A 21,711-nucleotide genomic window follows, 5' to 3' on the forward strand; every position below is an offset into this window, starting at 1 on the left:
CTACTTATTGTACAAAATTCCTGAGTCACTTGGAGTTTGTCTATAAACAAATAAAAAATAACCATATATCCAAAAAAAATTTTTTTAATTTAAATGCTTTCAACTTTTTTTTTAATGTAGCTTTGGGAAGTTATAGAATATGGCTAAAAAATTAAACTTTTCTGTGGGAACATTCCAGAAAAACCTTCTAGATTGTTTAACAGAATATATCTTTGTAAGACTGTCTCCAGGACACATTACTATCAAATAAATTTAATTTTCCCATTGACTCAGCTTAAAGATTTATTAGGAATTTCCTTTGAATTATTTTAGTCCAGTGTTTTGAAGATGACTAGTAATAGCAGGACCGTTTTACCTGGGCTTGCATTTTTTCCAGTAGTTTTTCCCTTTTATTCCAGAGTAATGGATCTTATTTTCTAGTGTTCATTAATTTTTCCTCTGAACAAATATTTATTGACTGACCACTGTGTTTAAGACTCAGACCAGATGCTATGGACATGACAAGGGAAAACCTCACACAAGGTCTCTGCTTTCAGCATAGCTTGGAGCCCAGGAATCTCTTTACAACCAGCACCACAGGTGACAGTGATCCTCACGGAACATGGATCACATATGAGCAAACAGTATGGTAGTATACAATCCCGGTTAAGTATAGAACTGGTCAGTTGTGCAATGAGTGAATAAATCCTTTAAGGAACAGTCACTATATGAACCAAAATGACAGCTAAAATGAAAATTGTTTTGTTCACAGCAGTATAAACAGTCGCCGCCCTCCCCTCCCATAGGTCCTGTGTCCCAAGGTGCAGCCCAAGTGGGATTTGCAGTGTCCTTGCTGCCCTGTGGTAATACAAGGCTGCTTTCAGAACACCAGCAGCTGGAAGCTTAGTGGCTACATTGGGAGGAAAGTCATGGCTCCAGAATTTCCATATGGATCTCTTTTAGATATGAAAATCCTATCCATATGGAAGGAATTATAACAGAGAATACAAGCGAATTAGTAATTTCACAGCTTTACATACCTAAACCTTTAGCATTAAGGTAATTTTCACTGGTTACATTTAGAAAAAGTAAACCTGCCTTGTTATTGAGGTTCAGTATCTCCTTTTAAGCAAAAATAGGCATTGTGCCATCATCAAATGAAAGGTTAAGGGATAATCTGAGTAGGTATTATTTGCACTAGTTTCTCTTCAATCTGTCCCCAACCCTACCCTTCACACTGGCATTATGTGACCCGTACTTTTTTTTTTAAGAAAAAGCTAAATATCCTTAGTAACCAACATCTTTGTATTTGTTTCTTATCTTTTCCCCTCTTTTTTGGTTGAATTAATTCATTAGTATTGATTATGGCATATACGTTAATATATTATAGGCAGACCTCAGAGATATCATGGGTTCAGTTCTGAAAGACCATCATAATAAAGCAAATATCACAAAAAAGCAAATCACATGGTTTTTTGTCTTTCCCAGTGCATATAGAAGTTATGCTTATACTACACTAGTCTATTGAGTGTGCAATAGCATTATGTCTAAAAAAAAGTTTACACCTTAATTAAAAAAATTAAAATAATAAATGATCAATTAAAAAATGATCATCATCATTTGAGCCTTTAGCAAGTCTTAATCTTTTTGCAGTAGTAACCTCAAAGATCACAGACACAAAGTCAACACACACTATTGGAAAAATGGCACCGATAGACTTGCTTGATGCAGAGTTGCTACAAGCCTCCGGTCTGTAAAAAACAGTATCTGTGAAGTGTAATAAAGAAAATCACAATAAAACGAGGTATGCCTATGCATATATAGAAGATAAACATGTAAACAAGTTGTATATATGGCTATATACTGACTATATAACATATACTAACAAGATAAGTATTTTTGATAAATATACTGATATTACACTATATGTATATTTGTATACATATGTATGAGGAGGGCATGGCAAACCACTCCAGTATTCTTGCCTGGAGAATCCCATGGACAGAGGGGCATAATGGGCTACAGTCCATGGGGTCATAAAGAGTCGGACATGACTGAACAACTATCACTCTCACTTTCATACATATATATATCGGTTCAGTTCAGTTGCTCAATTGTGTCTGACTCTTTGCAACCCCATGGACTGCAGCACACTAGGCTTCCCTGTTAATCACCAACTCCCAGAGCTTGCTCAAACTCATGTCTATTGAGTCAGTGATGCCATCCAACCATCCTCTGCCATCCCCTTTCCTTCCTGCCCTCAATCTTCCCCAGCATACAGGTTTTTTCCAATGAGTCGGCTCTTTGCATCAGGTGGCCAAAGTATTGGAGCTTCAGCTTCAGCATCAGTCCTTCCAATGAATATTCAGGACTGATCTCCTTTAGAATCGACTGGTTTGATCTCCTTGCAGTCCAAGGGACTCTCAAGAGTCTTCTCCAGCACCACAGTTCAAAAGCATCAATTCTTCAGCGCTCAGCTTTCTTTATAGTCCAACTCTCACATCCATACATGACTACTGGATGTCTCTGCTATTTAATATGCTGTCTAGGTTGGTCATATATATAGATAGATAGATACGTAGATAGATGATATTTACATATTCAAAACAATGGCTTCCAAGACCTTAAATAACACAAGGGATCCTGACCGTCTTGGATACAAGAATGGCAGTAGAGAGTAGGGCTGTCAATAGGGATCCTGTGAGCTAATGAGACAATTCCAAGAGTACGACTGCAGATTCCCTATAGCCAATGGATTGGAACATGTAGAACAACACACACATCTAGTTGTGTGAGCTCCAGATGGAGAAGCAGAAAATAACCCTTTGGCACTAAAATTTACATTTCACTCATAAACTGTGCAACCAGGCATTCACATTTCAGCTACAACAAGGGGAGGCCTCTGAGCTAATTATTAATAAATCAGGACTAAAACTATAATGAGGGGGAAAAATAGGTTAATATCTGAGTCCATAACTAAAGGGGACACATTATTCCCCTAATCCATGAATGGAAAACAAATGAATATAATTGAAATTACTGATAAATCAATTTCTTATTTTAAAAGATGAAAACACAATGCTATCTTAAAGATGTGAGAGTCACAAACATCTCCGTTGGGCTGTTAATTTCTTTTGTAAATTTTGAGAACAGAACTAATCAAAGTGTGTACACATTTTCACAAAATTATACTGTTGCCTCAACTGAAATATTTTCAGTGGTGACAAGCAAAGTCATGTCTCTATTGTTGTCACAATAGTTGTCTTTAAAAACATAAATCTCTAGAGAAAATGATTAATTAGATTTCAATTATGCTGCAGGAAAAAATGTACTTTACATACTCAACATACTAAAAAGCATTATAGTGTTTCTTTAATGTGTTTAAAAATTCAAAAATGTTTTTAAAAGCCACTTAAAAAGTCAAAGCAAAAGCAAGCTAATGGAATATGGTGTCATCCTTCAAGTTGATGTCTGTTGAGTTTACCCAGGTCCTTTTGTGTGACATTATGCAGACATTATTGGAATTTTTCTGAATTATCTTTGAAAATTCTGAAATACCCATTATGATCTGTTGACAGACACAAAGATAATCCCTATAAATTTTGCCGTGACTTGCAGAAAACTGAAATAATGTTACGCCTATTTAAGAAGAAAGTATATTAGCAAGACATAACTGCTAGTTTTGGTTTGCCTGCATTTTGAAATTAAAAGTACCTGTCCCTTTCCCTCTCTTATTTCATTAACGAAGTGTACGTTCTCAAATCTCACTCCCATTTCTCCTTTCCTGTCTTTTTCTCTCCCTCCCCCTCCCTCTCCCCTCCCTTGCCTTCTCCTTTCCATATTTCCCTTTTTTGGCTTTTTTTCCCTGCCTTTATGACCTCATCTTTATTTTTAACTTTTTTGCATTCCCTTCTTAGTCCTGATTCTCATTGTGTCTTTCTCCTCAGTAATCCTTTCCTCATCTAAGTAGAAATTATAAATGTTTCTAACAGCTTTAACTGTATTATGCTAGTCAGTATGGCTTGATTAAAAAGAGAATTTTTTTTAATAGCACAGACTAAATCATCTTACATGCTTTTGATAGAAACTTGATACATTTTTGCATCAAATGTGTCTAGAAATAAATTTTGATATTTACTTTTTTCAAGTGACATTTAAAATATTTTTAAATGGCATTTGTTTGAAAAGCTACATAGGAAGCTTACATTTCTCAAAATTTGTTTTCAAAGTTTAACAAAAATCCATATTTCTACAGTTTAGTTATACTTTTATAGTAAGATATTTTTAAAAATTATAATGCTTACCAATCTGTAAATCATATTGCTGTTATTTTTTATATATTTGCATGAATGCATATAATCTACCTAATTTTTTAATAGGTAAGTTACTGCTGCTTTTGTGAAATATATTATATATTCTACATCTTAAATGTTAATATCAAAATATTCAAAAATACAACAGGTAAAATATTTTTCTTGGAACATTTTCCCTATTACACTAAAAAAAATCCTTTGTTTTTTAATGTGTATAAGAATAGCCCAGGTTACCTTTCTTTTGATACAATTTTGGAGTATATTAAATTTATTGCCTGTTATTTTCAATTTTCTCCTTCACTCCATTCCACACAGCCAAAATTATTTAGTTTCCAAATTATATTGCCACTGGAAGTGAAGCAGTTTCATTTCAAATGGCCTGTTTAGCTGGAGAGAAGAGACAGGCTGAACCCAAAGTCAGAACTACTACTAGAAGTAAGGCAAACTGTATTTCCAGTCTTGCCTCCTTCTGGTGCCAGTGATCCATGGACCACTGAGGTGATCCTGGACCACTTAAAGGGACACAGGTGAGACCCAAGTGTCAGCCTCCTTCCCCACTTCAAGGGTTCCCTTAGATCAACTTTCCTCTCGATGTATGGCAAAAACCACCGCAATATTGTAATTAGCCTCCAATTAAAACAATTTTTAAGTACTTCTTTTACAAACTACCATAATGTGACATTCTAATGCCCCCTACTATCCTATGAGTCTAACTCACGTTAACATTCATGCTCTACACCCTCCCAACACCCAGCAGTGCAACCCACAGAACACAATCAACCACAGTGGTCACGTCCCAAAGTCCAAGTTATCCCATCCAGAAATGTGCCTTGAGAGCATGGGATGGGGTTTTTCCCTTTCCCAAAGAGAAAATGTGAATCTCAAAGAATTAAAAGAAGCAAGAGCCCACAGTCAGTCCTGATGGATCTTAGCAAACAGGAATGCTGAATAAAGGCTGGAGATAAGCAAGTTAGGTGACAAAGCAGTCCCTGTTCTGTGTTTGGAGGAGTGGAGAACTTGAAGTCAAAATTCTGTTATTTTAATTCATCCATTTATTTACAGATATTTACAGTTGCATACCTCCTGAGTGCTAAGTGCTATGTTCAGTTTCTAACGCCACTCTTTGACTGTGGGACCTGGGGTAAATGACTTAATACGCTTTCAGAGATTCACTGTTCTCATCTGTACAATCAGAAGACAGAACCTGGTTTTATTTGTTACCTGAGGTTTTATGATGAGGTTCTGGGTGATATTTGTGGAAGCATTTGTAACACTAGAATTTATCAGAAAATCAATTTAAGTTATTCTATTGTGTGGTTCTGGTAAGGATTTTTGCCTTCAAAAGAGTTAATGTCAACATTAGAATGAAGCAGTTCAAGCATGGAGTATGTAGTTTAGCACTTCAAATACACCAGGCAGGCTTTGCAAATATCATAGCATCTCATTTATTTCTAACAAAAACAATATGAAGTTGCTACTGTAATTATCACCTTTTTTCTTTTATAGGTGACAGATAGTAAATAAGAAACAGCTTAAAAGTAATGAAACTGGGCATAATGGCAAGGGTTGAAGAACATTATGAATTCATTGAATGCTATTATACACTTAAAAATGGTCAACACAGTGTATTTTATGTTCACAGTAAAAAGAAATCAATAATAAGGTAATGAAGCCAAGAACCCAGATTAGACAGTACAAATACAGCATGAGTTGAGATAATTGAGCAGGGAGCCTGGTGGGCTGCCATCTCTGGGATCCCACAGAGTCGGACACAACTGAAGCGACTTAGCAGCAGCAGCAGCTAGACTAGTAAGATAGGATTACTTCAAAAGCAAATGGAAGTTTGTAGATAACAATTATAGTTTTAGCTACATGAAACAAATATCTGAAATATTCTGTTTCTGATTCTAATCAAAGTACTTTGCTTTATCTTAACTTTGTTAAAATCTCAAGATGCCAAGCTAGAATTATTTGTGAAATTCTTTCAACTGTATTTGGTTGTATGTATTTAAACCTTGTTCTAAGAAAATATAAGTGATGCTATAGCATTTGCAGTCTAATCGTAATTCATTTTATAATGGCAATCTCAAAACACATTTGTTAATTTTGTTAATTATATCACTGTCATTGACTTTCTAAGCTCACTTTCACGTTTGGTGAAGAGATACTTATGACATTTAGTGTTTAATGTCATTAGCTTTTTTTTCTGACTTAGGAGGAGAATATTGTTCATCAATTTTGTATCTAATGGGAAGAAGGGCAGGATGTGAATATACCTGTTGACCAAACACGAGCTGAAAATCATGGTCATAAATAAGTAACTGTGATCTAAAAGGGAAACCAAGTATTCCAGGGGAAAATGGTCCAGAAGGGTTAAGGGGAGGTTCTTTGGCAGATTTTTTTTGCCCAGTGTGCTGTAATATCTCTTTCCAAAGCATATTGGCAAACTACACTGAACAATCTTGATAAGAAGGATTTAATTAAAATGCTGTAAGCATAAAATCTTTGCCTTCGTGCTATAGAAGATTTTGTCAAAAGAATTTTATTACAAACCTAGCAGGATTGTTTCAATGTTTTATTCACTTTCAGCCATCCCACTGATTACGGCTGGAAGTATAACAAAACCAGTCAGTTCTTAATAAGGGCTTTTAAAAATCACAGCATGCTCTTCAGTCCCTCAGTATAGGATGAATGTGACATCAGGGACACAAATATCATTACCTTGATAAATTACAGACAGTGTAATGATTATGGAAATCGTCATCGACTGATCATCAGTCACAATTTATTTCAAATCAATGTCTACAATTTGTAGTCTGGATGGAAATTTTCTCCAAACCCCCTCTGGTATACTACAGTTCTTCTCAGCAAACTTCCTCCTATGAGCCTCAAAGCATTATCATGCATCATGGGCTGTTTATGAATGGAGCCCCCTCACTGGTTCCATGGCCACAAGCAATCCAAATTAGTCAGGAGAACGTTGGACCACCACATACTCAGAGACAAACTCATTCAGAAAAGCAGTTTAAGAACCAGCAAATGTGCCAAACTACAGAATCCCTCCCCAGACACAGAGCTTCCCATTTTTTTCCTTCTTTCCAATTGGCAATAAATGGTAATGTTTGACTTTACTATGCTGTTAAATTGCAAATAAATTGTTGCAGAATCATGACACAATAGGCATTTGCATCTTTTAAAACAATCTCTGTAACAGGAAACATCCTTTGCATGCCTTTGTCTGAGTCAGTATTTTTCTGTTATTCTTTTTCCAATACATGTAATTTTAAATCAGTGGGACCCAATGAATCAATCCCTGTTGTCTTATTATATAATATTTCTCTAATTTTTAGGTTAGTCATCATTCATCAAGGACTACAAGATGATTAAATGTCAATGCTAGCTGATGATGCACTTATACAAGGAAAACTTTGTCCCCAAAAGACTGCTTTCTCAGATAAACATAGGCTATAGACTATACTTTTACAAGAATGGAGATTTGATTTGAATGTAGACAAGACTTCACTGATAGCTCAGTCGGTAAGGAATCCACCTGCAATGCAGGAGACCCTGGTTTGAGGTTGGGAAGATCCACTGGAGAAGGGATGGGCTACTCACTCTGGTATTCTTGGGCTTCCCTGGTGGCTCAGCTGGTGGAGAATCTGCCTGCAAATACAAGAGACCTGGCTTCGATCCCTGGATTGGGAAGATCCCTTGGAGAAGGGAAAAGCTACGCACTCCAGTATTCTGGCCTGGAGAATTCCATGGACTGTATAGTCCATGGGGTCACAAAGAGTCAGACACAACTGAGCGACTTTCACTTTCATAGACAAGACTGGATATTTTAAATTTATTTTTCAGTTTAAGTATAGTTGCTTTACAATGTATTAACTTCTTCTGTACAGCAAAGTGATTCAGTTATATATATATAAACATTCTTTTCTTATATTCATTTCCATTATGGTTTGTCATAGGGTATTAAATATAGTTCCCTGTGCTATACAGTAGGATCTTGTTATCTATTCTATATATAATAGTTTGCATCTGCTAACCCTAAAGACCTACTCCACCATTCCCAAATCAACCTGCTTTATGAATTTACTGTTGCCTTTCTTGCTCTCTTCAATATCTAAGAAATGAGTGCATATTGTTAATCAGTTTCTATAGTGAGCCACATGTAGCTGTTTCCCTTTCCAGACATCCCCTTCATTTTCCATGCCTTACATGTTGGGCATAAATGCTGAGTTGCATCTAACAAATGTATCAGTGCCCCCATCAATAAGATGCGATTGTCCCTCCAGCTGATTCTTCTGCAACACATTTCCCCATGTAGGATGAGGTCTGAGTGACGGGCTACACTCCCTGGATAGACAGGTCTATTGACTTTCGATGGTGTCTTCGTCTTGGATCTAAGACTCCTTGTGTGTAACTGCTGGGTCAGCCCCAGGATGGTGAACACAGAAGCTTGTGGCACCATCAGTCCTGGACAGGGTGGGTGGTGGCACCATACTGGTCACAGAGATGGACGTACTTGGGTCTCAGGGCTAGTTCTATCACTTCCTAGCTATGTAACTTTAGGCAAGTTTATTAATTTGACAAATACTTATTGATCACATGCTCTATACCAAGCAGTTTTCTGATGACAGTAATACAACAGTGATCAAAACAGACAAGATCCTGGGCTGAATGGTGTCTACTGCCAGGGAAAGGAGATAGACATAAGGCAAGTAAACAACTAACTAAAGAAGATTATTTCAGATCCTAGTAGACATGACTGAAGTGACTTAGCAGCAGCAGCAGGGGCTGTTTTGTTTTGTTTTTTAATAAGGCGATGTGATAGAGATTATGGTGAGGGAGGGGGAACTACTGAATTTAGATGTGGTCACAAGAAAGATCTAACTGAGGACCAGTATTTGAGAATGGTTGTAAGATGCCTGCCAGGCACAGATCAAAGGTGGAGTGTTTGGGCTGGAGAAACAGTAAATGCAAGACAGAGGACCAGGAGGAAGACCAGGGCAGCTGGAGGGTGGTGGGTGAGGGGAGACCGCGGAGGATGAATTCAAGCAATAGACCTTATAAATCAGGAAAAGACAGTGCACTTTATCCAGATGTGATGGGGAAGACATAGGCAAGGTTGAAGCAGAGGAGGGACCTGATCTGATTTTCATTAGAGAACTATTGTTCAGTCCAGTGGGAGAAGAATTGCTGGCAGAAAAGAAGAGGAAGCGATGAACCCAGTCAGGCAGGTGTAACTAGAGTCCTTTCCCTCAGCCAAGGCATAACACCAAGAGCTGGGTCATAACTGGACCCAGTAATTCTGACTGCATCCTACATTCAGCTGTGTTTGCATATCTAAAGCAATTAAACTATTATTTATTACTTACATATATGAGAATTACTTATTCTTGCAAGGAGAATCCTATGGACAGAGGAGCCTGGTGGGCTACAGTTCATGGGGTCACAAAGAGGCAGACACAACTGAGGTGAATTAGCATGCATGCACTGCTTGCATGGAGCTCACACTCTCACACAAAGCCAAGTTGCATTTGCTGAACAGGTAGCCCTACCTGGCCATGTATGCTGTGATCCGAAGAAGTGCTTCAGGTTGTGTCCGAGTAGAGCCAAGGAATGGTGGAACACCCCCGCCAGTGAACAGCTTGAGAAAAGAACAAGAAAAGAAGAAAGCAGGTAGTCTTTTCAAAGGCATTGCGTAGACTGGAGCAGAGAATTCACAGGGACCACTGTGTTTCAAGAGAAGAGTGGGAAATGAATCAAGAAAAGAAAATTGCAACCAGATTGTAGAGAGCGCTTAATGCCTGGGCCAAGGAATGTGGACTCTGTGCTGTTGGTATTGAGCAGCTATTGAAGGATTTTGAGCAAAGGAGTGACATGATGAAAAGGTATTTGGGAAGATTAATTTGACAGCTGTGAGTGGGGAGGGAGGTCAATCTAAAAGCAGCTGATATAGGTGATCTGCTATTGAGCCACATTTTGGTTTCCTTGGGTCTGAGTTTTCAAACTAAAATAACTTTACTAATAGGTAATAAAGTCCCCTCATTTTTGCTTAGACGTTTGCACTCTCTGATGATGTGCTGGTTTTATCCAGAAGTATGCTTTCTGGATCATTAAAATGAATATTCTGCATCTTGAAAAATTATTTGCCCTTTTCTCCATTCCCTTCCAGATTAATAGTGACAAGCTAACTTAAAAAGTGACAGGGAAATAGTGAAAAAGTAGGAAATAATGAAAACAAGTGAATGTTTTGCTAAGGAAATGTTTATTACTGTGGTTCTCATCATTATGAGTTAATTACAGGCTCTCAGCAAATATCCCATTGTGAACTCAGAGGTGCAATATGTTTTATTTGAAAAAGTGAAATAGTGTTTTCCTTTCCAGTATTCAGTTGTATTTCCTGCTATTTTAAGACTACTCAGTGGTACCAATGTACTTTGACAACCAATTATCCCAGCATGCCTGTGCTATGTATTTTAACTGTAATGCTTCTTAAAAGCTTGAATTGCAAAAACAAAATTCTATCTTAATTGATCAGATGTGCATCAAGAGTTGTCTGAACACTATCTGTGTAATATCTGAATAACCCAGCTGACTTACAGGAGCAGACAGAAACACCTGTTGGAATAACACATGCTTTCTTCAAGGTTCATATTTTACAATTTTTCCTCCAGATTTTCTTTTCTCCAGCATCTTCACTCTTGAGGAAGGATGACATGTCACACCTGAATTCTGGCCATGCTAAGAATAAAATGTACCATAGTCCATCTCTAGGATTTCATATCCTGATTTACCAAGGTTAGTAGCGATCTGACTATCACAGTTACCAGTATTGCCAATCTCCAGCTTTGCCCACGTCATCTTATTCTGGCAAACATGGTTCGAAGCATGGTGTGGTCTCCATTCTACAAGCAAAAGGCAGCTTTGCAGAGTAAGAATTCTCCATGTTAATGTTGCCCTAGCCTGTTAACTACAATTCAGTGTTGAAAAGCTGATGTCTGTGATTGATTCAGGCACAGGGCCATTGTTTAATTTACTTTGGTTTGATTTTTTTCCTTCACCCTCCCAACTGGCTTCTCTAGAGGAGGAAAGTCAGACAGTAGTTACTGCTTTGGAAAGAAAAGATAAGCTGAACACTTTGGAATGCATTTTTCTAACGCTCCTTCTCCAAGTGTTACATGACTGTATCAAATTTCTTTTAGACTTTGATAATGAGAAACAGACAATTCAGTAGAAAATACAACCAAGAGATTTGCAGTAATAGAGGATTTCAGAAATGCACATGGTTCTAAATGGCACTGAGATTATGTGCTTTAGAGTTCTGAATCTTCTATTTTTTCCATGTTTGAGTAGGCACTATGGTTGATTATCAGGTTGAGGAAGGGCAGGGGGCTTGCCTGCTCATTATAAAGGTGCATGTGTGTAAAATTTTCACACATAATATAGTATTTCAAAGTTATTTTTATGGAGACTCAGGGGTCTCAGAACTTAAACAAAACTGCTGATCATTGGCTCCAAGAAATACTTAGAAGGAATTATAGTTTTTGTTTTCTTTCTTTCTTTTTTTTTTTTTTTACATCCTATGGAGTCATTTGCAGACTTTTGGACTACAGATCACATAATGTTTGTTTATTCAGCTGGCTTTGGAGATTAAAGCAATATTTGGAGACACACAAGTCTTTGCCTTGCTTAATAAAAAGAATACTCAATGGTATAGGTACAACATTTTTATATACAAAATGTCCTTGCAAACAGAGGTTAATATTGACAAAAATGTAATTTTGAAATTAAAAATAAATAAAACAATCCCAGAAAAAATTCATCCGGCATCATCTTTCTTAAGGAAAGTTTAGCAACCCTTAGGTCTCCCGTGCTATAATGCTTGAAAATACATTATTAGGTTTTCCAAGAATACTGTAAGCAATGCTTGCATTATTCTGCTCTGATCAACTACAACAAACAAGGCCTGGGTCACCTTCTAAGAATAATCACTTACCAGAAGAAGTGTTATTTTGTTGGTATTATTAGTAAAGATTTATATCACAGAGTCAACTCATTCTTGTCTATGAGAAAAGGTAGAATAAATATTTCATACCTGCGGCTTTTGAGGAACATTCTGCCTTTCAATCCTGAGGCAGGCTTTCAACATAGATGCCAATCAGAAGTCTTTAACAGATGTAAGATGCATCTTGCCTTCTTGTCTTTGAAAAATATAAGGATCTCAAGATGCACCTGAAATATTCATTATGTGGACAATATTCCAAGCAGAGCTGGAACTTGCTGAGTGTTTCAGTGACTATTTATTTATTCAGGTTTTTCTGTCTTTTTCTCGCATATTGTTAATACTTCCTAAGTCTATGACTTTCCTTTTTAGTATACTTACATGACTAAATTTACTGAAGCATTTAACATCACAAATAGTTTCGTTTGGTTAGCTTAACAACAGTTTAATTGAAGAATATATTTGTGCCATGAATCATTTCCTTTTACTTCTATTTCTCCTCTTTTCCTTTTTGCCTGCCTCCCCCTATCAGTTTAATAAAGCAGAGGCTCTATTGAGAAATCAACCTTTCAATGAGTTTCTTTGTTAACATCTGATTAGTAGAGACAAATTTCATTGTCAGTAAGATGACAAATTTGTACAGTTTTATCAGTGGAATTTCTATATGGGTTGCTAGAATAAAAGAGCTTAGAATCATAGAAGACCACAAACATACCATTTTGCCCTATACTGGATTCCCTTGTAGCTTAGTCAGTTAAGAATCTGCCTGCAGTACAGGAGACCCGGGTTTGATCCCTGGGTTGGGAAGATCCCCTGGAGAAGAAAATGGCAACCCACTCCAGTATCCTTGCCTGGAAAATCTCATGGACAGAGGAGCCTGGTGGGCTGCAGTCCATGGGGTCGCAAAGAGTCGGGCACAACTGAGCGACTAACACTTACTTACTTACTATATTTCTTATGAAGTCCAGTAAAACATTTAAATGTGCAGTATATCATTTCCATTTATCAGATGATGTACTAAAACATATTTTCAATTTCCCTTTTCCATCACCTTTTACCAGTATCACTGGTTTCTTTTTATTTCAGTCTAAGCTTTTTTTAAACTTTATAAATGCCTTCCTTTAAGAAAAAAATACTATACATACAAGTATATATTAGATTGGCCAAAATATTCATTCAGGCTTTTCCATAACATCCTACAGAAGATGCTATGTGCCCCTCCTTGTCACAGTAAAAATGATGGCAAAATGAGTTTTTCAGGACTTATTATGTTCCAGGCACAGTAGTAGATAGCTTCCTTTTTACATGTTTCCTCAATTTAAATGGAATAAAAAATGTGTTTTTTATTAATTGTTGCTTCATTATATTATATGTAAAACTGTAGTGTGTTTCCTTTATTTTTGTTACTTGATGATTTTGATGACTGAACAGTCATATCCAGTTTGGATCAATAGATCTCTGTGTCCAGAGGAATAAAACATATGAAAATATCAAATAGATTTATTTTGTTTGTAAAATAGTATATCCCATTAGAAGTAAAGATGATCTCAGGTCCCACTGAAGTTATCACTGGCAATAAGTAGAGGTACAATCAATAGAAATTTAAGCTCAGACATTAGGAATAATTTCATGTGAATAATGTGTTTCAGAAATATGAAAAATGTTGGCAAGTTTCTGAAATCTTTATACAAAATTGTAAAATTGTGTCTATGGGCTGATTTGTATATATTCTCACCTATATGACTTTTTAGAATATACTACTGTAAGCCTAGTTTCATAATTTAGGAACCTGAAAAGAATGGAGGTCAGAAAAAAATTAACAGTTCAGCTAAATATGTTAATTTAAGCAATACAAAGATGAATTAGAGTGCTGCTATGACAGTGTTTGTTCCTTTATTTGATTCTTTTTAGCTGAACATTCATACTTCAAAGAACTCTAAGCAATGCATTTTTAACAAAATCAGAATGACTGTTACTTTCAGGAAGATTTATTAATACTGACTACTAGATAAAAATGTCAAAGACAGTAAATATCATGCATAAAAAGCATAAAGAAATGCTACATTGGTTTGAGGACAAATAGGAAATGTAATTTACAGTCTGAGTAGAAAATGAATTTCTAGTAATGTTAGGCAAAAAACAAATTATGGGCAAAAAAAAGTGAATGGTTCTCATGATACCTGGATAAAAAGGCAAAATTGAAACAAATTTGGATTCTCTGTGATATACAAACAAGGCTGACCCTGAGCGAGATTGTGAAGTGACTGCCTATTCTTGATGTTGTTCCCTAGGTACCTAGCCCCGCAGAGCCTTTCTCCTGGATCCAGGCATCTCTGAGTACCTGGCCACAGACAAGAATTGTTATTTTAGGTTCCTACTCACAAAATCTCTTCTTTCCTGACTTCCATTCTTTAATGGCAAAGGTTTTCAAACCACTTTATCATGCTTCTCTTAAGGATTTATATATCCCAATATATTTTTCCTTTCCAGTTGAAAAAGACCCAATGATATTTAATAAAAAATTCTTGAGGAAGAACAAAATACTAATTTAAGTATCACTAACACAGCAATTCTGTGAGGAGGTGATGGCACCCCACTCCAGTACTCTTGCCTGGAAAATACCATTGACAGAGAAGCCTGGTAGGCTACAGTCCATGGGGTTGCTAAAGTTGGACATGACTGAGTGACTTCACTTTCACTTTTCACTTTCATGCATTGGAGAAGGAAATGGCAACCCACTCCAGTGTTCTTGCCTGGAGAATCCCAGGGATGGGGGAGCCTGGTGGGCTGCCAACTATGGGTCGCACAGAGTCGGACATGACTGAAGCAACTTAGCAGCAGTAGCAGCAGCAACACAGCAATTATACACTAAGCTGAGTAGTGAACAATTATAAAATCTAATAGTAATGTTACAGATATATTCATTTATATACATTTGGCTGCAAGCATGATCAATTCGAAGCAGCAATAATAACCATGTGCCCTTCCCCAGATTTCAGGAATTCTAACAATTTCCATGTAAATCTGAATAGCAGGAGCATTGCAAAGTTCCCAAGTGTTGAGTGGCTGTCAGATGTCTTTGTAGAATACGGATTTAGAGTTTTCAGTTAATTCTGGTAACATGCTAATATTAGTTTATGAATAGCACCTTCTAGCTACTCAGCAAATACTAGTGAGTATCCATTAACCTCTAGAAATTGCATATTATTCAACTGTAAGAGTCAAAGATGAGTTTTCTGTCCATCAGGCTGAACTTTGAAGTTCCACAGAAGTCCATAGGGCATGCTTTGAGCTGTAGGGACCCAGCACAGCTCACTGATAATGAGCTGATAGGGTCTGAGGCTGTTCCCAGATAGAAATTACATTTTCACCCTTGTTCTTTTGGGTGCTAATGACTATAAAGTTGAAAACCCCAGGCTACCAAGAAAAAAAGAAAAAGAGAGAGAGTTATATCTCAATAAGTTTTCAGAGATCTGTCTGACCTTGCAAAAAAGCACCTTTTAATCAGGCCCTTTGTGTGTGCGTGTGTGCGTGCTAAGTCACTTCAGTCTTGTGCGATTCTTTGCAACCTTTTTGACTGTAAAACCCACCAGGCTCCTCTGTCCATGGTATTATCCAGGCAAGAATACTGGAGTAGGTTCCCATGCCCTCCTCCAGGGGATCTTCCCAACCCAGGGATCAAACCCAGGTCTCTCGCATGGCAGGCAGATTCGTTACCAACTGAGCCACCACAGAAGCCCAATATTCCAGTTACTTTGCACAAATGGTTTGACATGTTCAGACAAGTAGATGTTATCAGAGCCCTAACTGAGTCATAGAATTGACTTGCTGCAGAGCAAGTGGTGGAAATAAATGGAAGATGCTGCCCACTAATGTGACATTGATAATTTTAAGTCATGGGGAAAAGGAGGAATATTGGAATATTGGGGAATCCTCAATGCTCAGAAATCCCTTAAGTGGAGCTTTTTGTGATTAAATGGCTCTCACCCACCTCAGTCAGTGTTTTCCAAGGGACATCCTCCATTTTTCCAAGACTTTGGAAAAATGTGGTGCTATAAGTGGTGCTTATAGATAAGAATGATTGCATCAACTTCACTGAGCAGTGAGATGGACTCTTCCGTCTGTTGACTAGTGATGAGCTGTTTGGGTATCTGCTTAGACCACGGGACTTAGATCTTACTAGCCATTGTGGGGAGTTAACTGTTATTCCATTGATAAATACTTCAAGGAAAAGCTTTGTCCTGAACCATTTAGATGGTCTTTCCAGGGAAGCCAAGGACAGGTGGGAATGTGATTACTGATTATTTTCTTTCCTTCTTTCTTATTTTCTTCTGTGGCTCTCTTTGATGATGCTGGTCATCCTGAAGGAGACAAGCAGGCAGGAAGACATAAAATGCATTTTTCACCGTTGGTTTTAGACACTAGATTTTCTGATAAAAATTCTAGTCTGGTTGACCTTCAGTGCTCTTTGTGTTTGATCATGGACACCCTGACAGTGGGGTCATCCACATGCCTACACAGAGGATGGTAAAAATGAGGGGTTGAAGCCTTGCTAAAGCACTTTCCTCATTGATAAAATTGGCAGTGACCTTAATCAGTGACTCTCTAAGCTTTTTAGCACTGACAGAAATAACTCCTTTTTTTTCCACTCTATTTCCATCAAATGCTTTTTTCCTCTGATCTTCAGATACGATACGTGTCCCTGGGTTTGTTGAGCTTTAGAAATCTAGTCACTTCACTCTTCTTTCATTTGTATTATGATTCTTATCAGAATCCTCCCAAATACATCTTTAAGGAGACTTGATTAGAGAAACCTCAAAATTGTAGAGACATATTTATCTATAAACATAGAAATTCCTCAGTGTAAGGCCATTTTAGATGATCAGTTACCACTGTTCATAAACCTGAAAAGAATATAAATTGCTGTTATACACTGTATCCATTTTCTGTAAATCTTAGTTATTTTCTAAATATTTCCAAGAAGTATCACATTACCCCAAGCTGAAAATAGTTTTTGCAAGAGTGAAGTTAATAGTAAATGATTATTTTAATTCACTTAGTATTTGGAAAACAATGTTGATTGCATGGCTAAACTCAGTAGCCCCCTCAAGTAATTACTTTCTATAAATTAACATGCTATTTCCCTCTTCTGTAATTTTCGAGAAATCAAGCTATAAACTATAGCTAGATTGCCAAAGTCACAGTCATTCTAGAAATTTCTAATATGCTCTGGTTAACTATAAAGTGATCAGCTGTGTGCCAGTCTAATGCATAGTTAGGATGGACTGAACAATCAAACGGACTTCTTTACTTTTGGGGTATTTATCTTCTATGGATGCTGCCCTGGGTTATTTTGTTGGCATAGAATTACACTTGAATAAAAGTCCTACAGTTTTGAAAGAATGAGAAGTCACTGACAACAAAGTCAGTTTACAACTGATAACTTTAGGAAGGATTATTGTTCTAATGATTTACTCTAATGTAGGACACCCAGGAAGGTTGAGTCCTGAATCATTGCTTAATATTAAAGATCTCTCAGATAGAGGGCTGCTTTTTAGGAAAGAGAAATAGTTCACCAGGGACATTAAGTGCTATGAATTTTTAAGCAAATATTTAGTATATTCTCTGCTGCTGCTGCTGCTAAGTTGCTTCAGTCATGTCCAACTCTGTGTGACCCCATAGACGGCAGCCCACCAGGCTCCCCTGTCCCTGGGATTCTCCAGGCAAGAACACTGGAGTGGGTTGCCATTTCCTTCTCCAATGCATGAAAGTGAAAGTGAAGTCGCTCTGTCATGTCCGACTCGTCGTGACCCCATGGACTGTAGCCTACCAGGCTCCTCCATCCATGGGATTTTCCAGGCAAGAGTACTGGAGTGGGGTGCCATTGCCTTCTCCAAGTATATTCTCTAAAGGCATACAATTATGAGCAATGAAGGACAGTTGTTATCATTATATCAGGGCTAAACAATTACAATCAAAAGCTATTGTGTTTACTTTGATATTGGCAGGCCTCTGAACTGATAATTCTTTATTGTGGTGTTTGATTAATTAAAAATAACAAATTGAAAACTTTAGTGACAATCATAATTAATATTAAAATATATGATGCACGATACTGGATGCTTGGGGCTAGTGCATTGGGATGACCCAGAGGGATGGTATGGGGAGGGAAGTGGGAGGAGGGTTCAGGATGGGGAACACATGTATACCTGTGGTGGATTCATTTTGATATTTGGCAAAATAATACAATTATGTAAAGTTTAAAAATAAAATTAAAAAAAATAAACATAAAAAAATAAATAAATAAAATAAAATATATGTGTTCATATCCCCCAGAGGTTATAGCAACTACAAACAGTAAAATCTTCTTCAAACATGATTGGCCAATGAGATCATTGGCCATATGATGGTACTGGCCATTAATTATAAAGACCCAATGATACTCATTGGGAATAATGAAAGAATCTTGATGAGAAAGAAAGCTGACAGAGGTAACAGAATAGTACTCAAGGCTGCAAAAAGTTTTGTGCAGAGCTGCAGACGAGAATCCTTGTATCTGAAGAGGCAGCATGGTGGTCTGGTACAGAAAGTATGTTTCTCAGAGTCAACCAAAAGGGCTTCCCATTCCCCTCATCCAAGGTGACGTGCAAAATATCTAACTGCCAGTCTGTGCACAAGCACAGATACAGATGCTGGCTGTAAAAATCCGTGCTGATGGTCATGTGTGATGGACAGATATCAGGTTAACCCCACCATCCCCAAAATTTTTCTGTCATCATCTTTGCATCTAAGTCAACAAACAACACTTTTCTACTAACCCTACTTGAATTTCAACAGATTCCACTCTTGATTACAGCCTCCTCCATATACCTTTTCTCTTTTGTTTTTCCCCAGATTCTTCTGAGCCTCCTTCCTCCTCTCTGACCTACTCCCTCGCTTGCTTTTCCCTTTCCCGTGACTGTGAGGCTGACCCCCGTCCCTCCCTCTCTATATTCCACACTTGCTCCCTTGGCCATCTCATCTGACTCTGTTGCTTTAAAATGATCATGTCTCACAGACTCTAGCTTCTTTTGCCTTTGATCCTTGGACGAGATGGGTTTTTCTGCTACAGATCCCCAAAGTAAAGTCTGCTCCTTATCTTGAATTAATATGACCTTTTGTATTGGTTTGTCCTGATAAACTGGGGACTTCATGAGGGCTGAGCTCCTGTTTTCCTTATTCAGAGCTGAGTCCCTGGGTCTAGCATAGAGCTGGGAAAATTTGCAAGTGACTCAACTTCTAGCCCACAGGTTGCACCTGAATTCCAAATCCTCTGAAACTGTTCTACAATGAAACTGAAATGTATCCGTCGCCCCCCTTCCTGTTTCCACTGTGTTCAATGTTTGTACTTTGGTCACTTGTTGCATTTACCTGGATCACCCTCTGCATCTCACCCAACATTTTTAAGAAATCATACTCTTCATTCTCACCTTAAGTCCAACCTTGCCCATAAAGCTTCACCCAGTCTTCTTGTTCAAAGTAACCCACCTCCTGATTCCCATAATATTTGATCTACACCTCTTCCATGGCACTCACCAATCTGGAATGTTTATTACACTTTTTTACTTACCTAATTTCCTTAGGGAAAATGTAGTGCATTATACATTACCAATCTCCTGTACTACCTGGTACATGCAAGGATACTTAGCAATTATTTGTTATATGAAGTATTAAGTGAATGTAATCATTTTATAATTATGTAGATAAATGCATCATAGTATAGTGAATATACACAGTTATAGTAAAATAAATACAATAAAACAATTTTCACTGTAAAACAATTTTTCTATTTTGTACTGTTTCTCTAGGCTTGGACCACAACCAGTAGCTTCACTTGACAACTCTAAAGCACAAACTGCCACAAAATTGAGGGAGAAGACAGCTTTTTGGTAAGTTGCATGTACATTTTTAAATCTGATTGTAATCAAAAAGTCTCCATTTTGTTTCAAGCCCTATTTCTTTTTTTTTTTTTTTTTTTGATGTCCTACTGTGTTTTCTTAGAGATTAGGGGGAGTAGATGGAAAGAAGTTTTCAAGAAAATGATTATTTCTTATAGACACTAGCATGAAACCTTTCCATTTGGACACAATGCTGAGGTGGTTGTATATGTTTCTGAAATAAATTTATATTTTGTGTACATTTGATTGAATATAACATTCAGGAAAATGTGTAAGTTTTAATTGCACAGAGCTCAATTCACTTTTCACTGAGTGAGCACACTTATGTAACTGGGACCCAGTTAAGAAACAAAGTATTACCAGTCCCCCTACTGCTGTGCCCCATCTAGTCCCACTCCCTCCCCATCAATATCAGTTACAGCAATGACCTTCAAAACTACAAATTAGTTTCCCCTACTTTCAAGTTTTATGTGAATGGAGGGACTATCTTTTTAAATGGCTTTAGACTAAAGACAAACTTGGAAAAGTGAACGGGAAAACCAAGTGATGGTCTATTTATGTAACAGCTGTTTTGCCAGATAATTTGACAGCTAATTGGAGTCGTATTGCTTATATTCTTAAACCCAGCAAATATTACCTGTTTTAATTGGAGGTCACTGCTGATTAAGCACTAGACTTGGATTTTTTCCCCCTCATTTTTGTGCCTAATAAATTATAGCCTGCCCAAGATCAGAAAAGGTATTCATCATGTCAAATGTTTATAGCAACTGTCTATTATAATTAGATCAAAAGATTTTCTTTTAGCATTGACTGATTAAATTGGTAATTAACATAAGATGAAAATTTTGCATGGTTTCTCAAAAAAACCAAGAAAATAGATACAGGTACACATAAATCAGGTAAGGCTTAATAACACATTTGTTAGGGGCTTTATTGTAGTTAGCATAGTAAATGAGTAAAGGGATCACATTTCTTTATTTCAAGATGAAACTATCCAGTTATCTATTCCAGAGAAAGCCTTACTAAGAGCTTCCTAATTTCTGTTAATTTTTAGGCATCTTCCCAAGAAATTGCAATTAAGCCCTTACACTTCAAATGCTCACTTAATGATTCAGGTAGTATCTTATTGATCAAGATCCTGGGGAGAAAGATATTAGAGTTTCTATTTATTCTCAATTTCCAAAATAATTGTTGCTGCCCAACTCCTTTTATACTATTATTAAATGTTATGACTTCTCACCCTACTTTCTTAATTTTCATTTTGAGACAATTGGTGCCTTTCTTAACAATAATTTCTTTTATCCAAATCATCTCTTTACATCTAGTGTAGTTAATGATCTGCAAATCACAGGGTAATATTTTATCTAATCTTGTCCATTATTATTCATCTATTACCGAGAGCAACTTCTTGACTTAGCTCCTAAATTTTAGGATACAATCCAGTTTAGAGACCCACAGCCCTCTCTATATA

General features: G+C 37.1%; 1 protein-coding gene across 1 annotated transcript in view; it reads left to right on the forward strand.

The window, feature by feature from the left end:
• The window catches only part of TENM3 (teneurin transmembrane protein 3), a 2,452,009-nt gene that overhangs the window by 1,545,378 nt on the left and 884,920 nt on the right, over positions 1-21,711 (forward strand). Inside the window, exon 8 of the mRNA XM_086379882.1 lies at positions 20,151-20,231. The gene's annotated coding sequence lies outside the window, so the exon portion shown is untranslated. The remainder of the gene's footprint in view (positions 1-20,150; positions 20,232-21,711) is intronic.

Source organism: Bos grunniens, chromosome 27 (genome assembly GCF_055505025.1).
Source record: "Bos grunniens cultivar Pamir isolate PY7600 chromosome 27, Bosgru_T2T1.0, whole genome shotgun sequence".
Taxonomy (NCBI): Eukaryota; Metazoa; Chordata; class Mammalia; order Artiodactyla; family Bovidae; genus Bos; species Bos grunniens.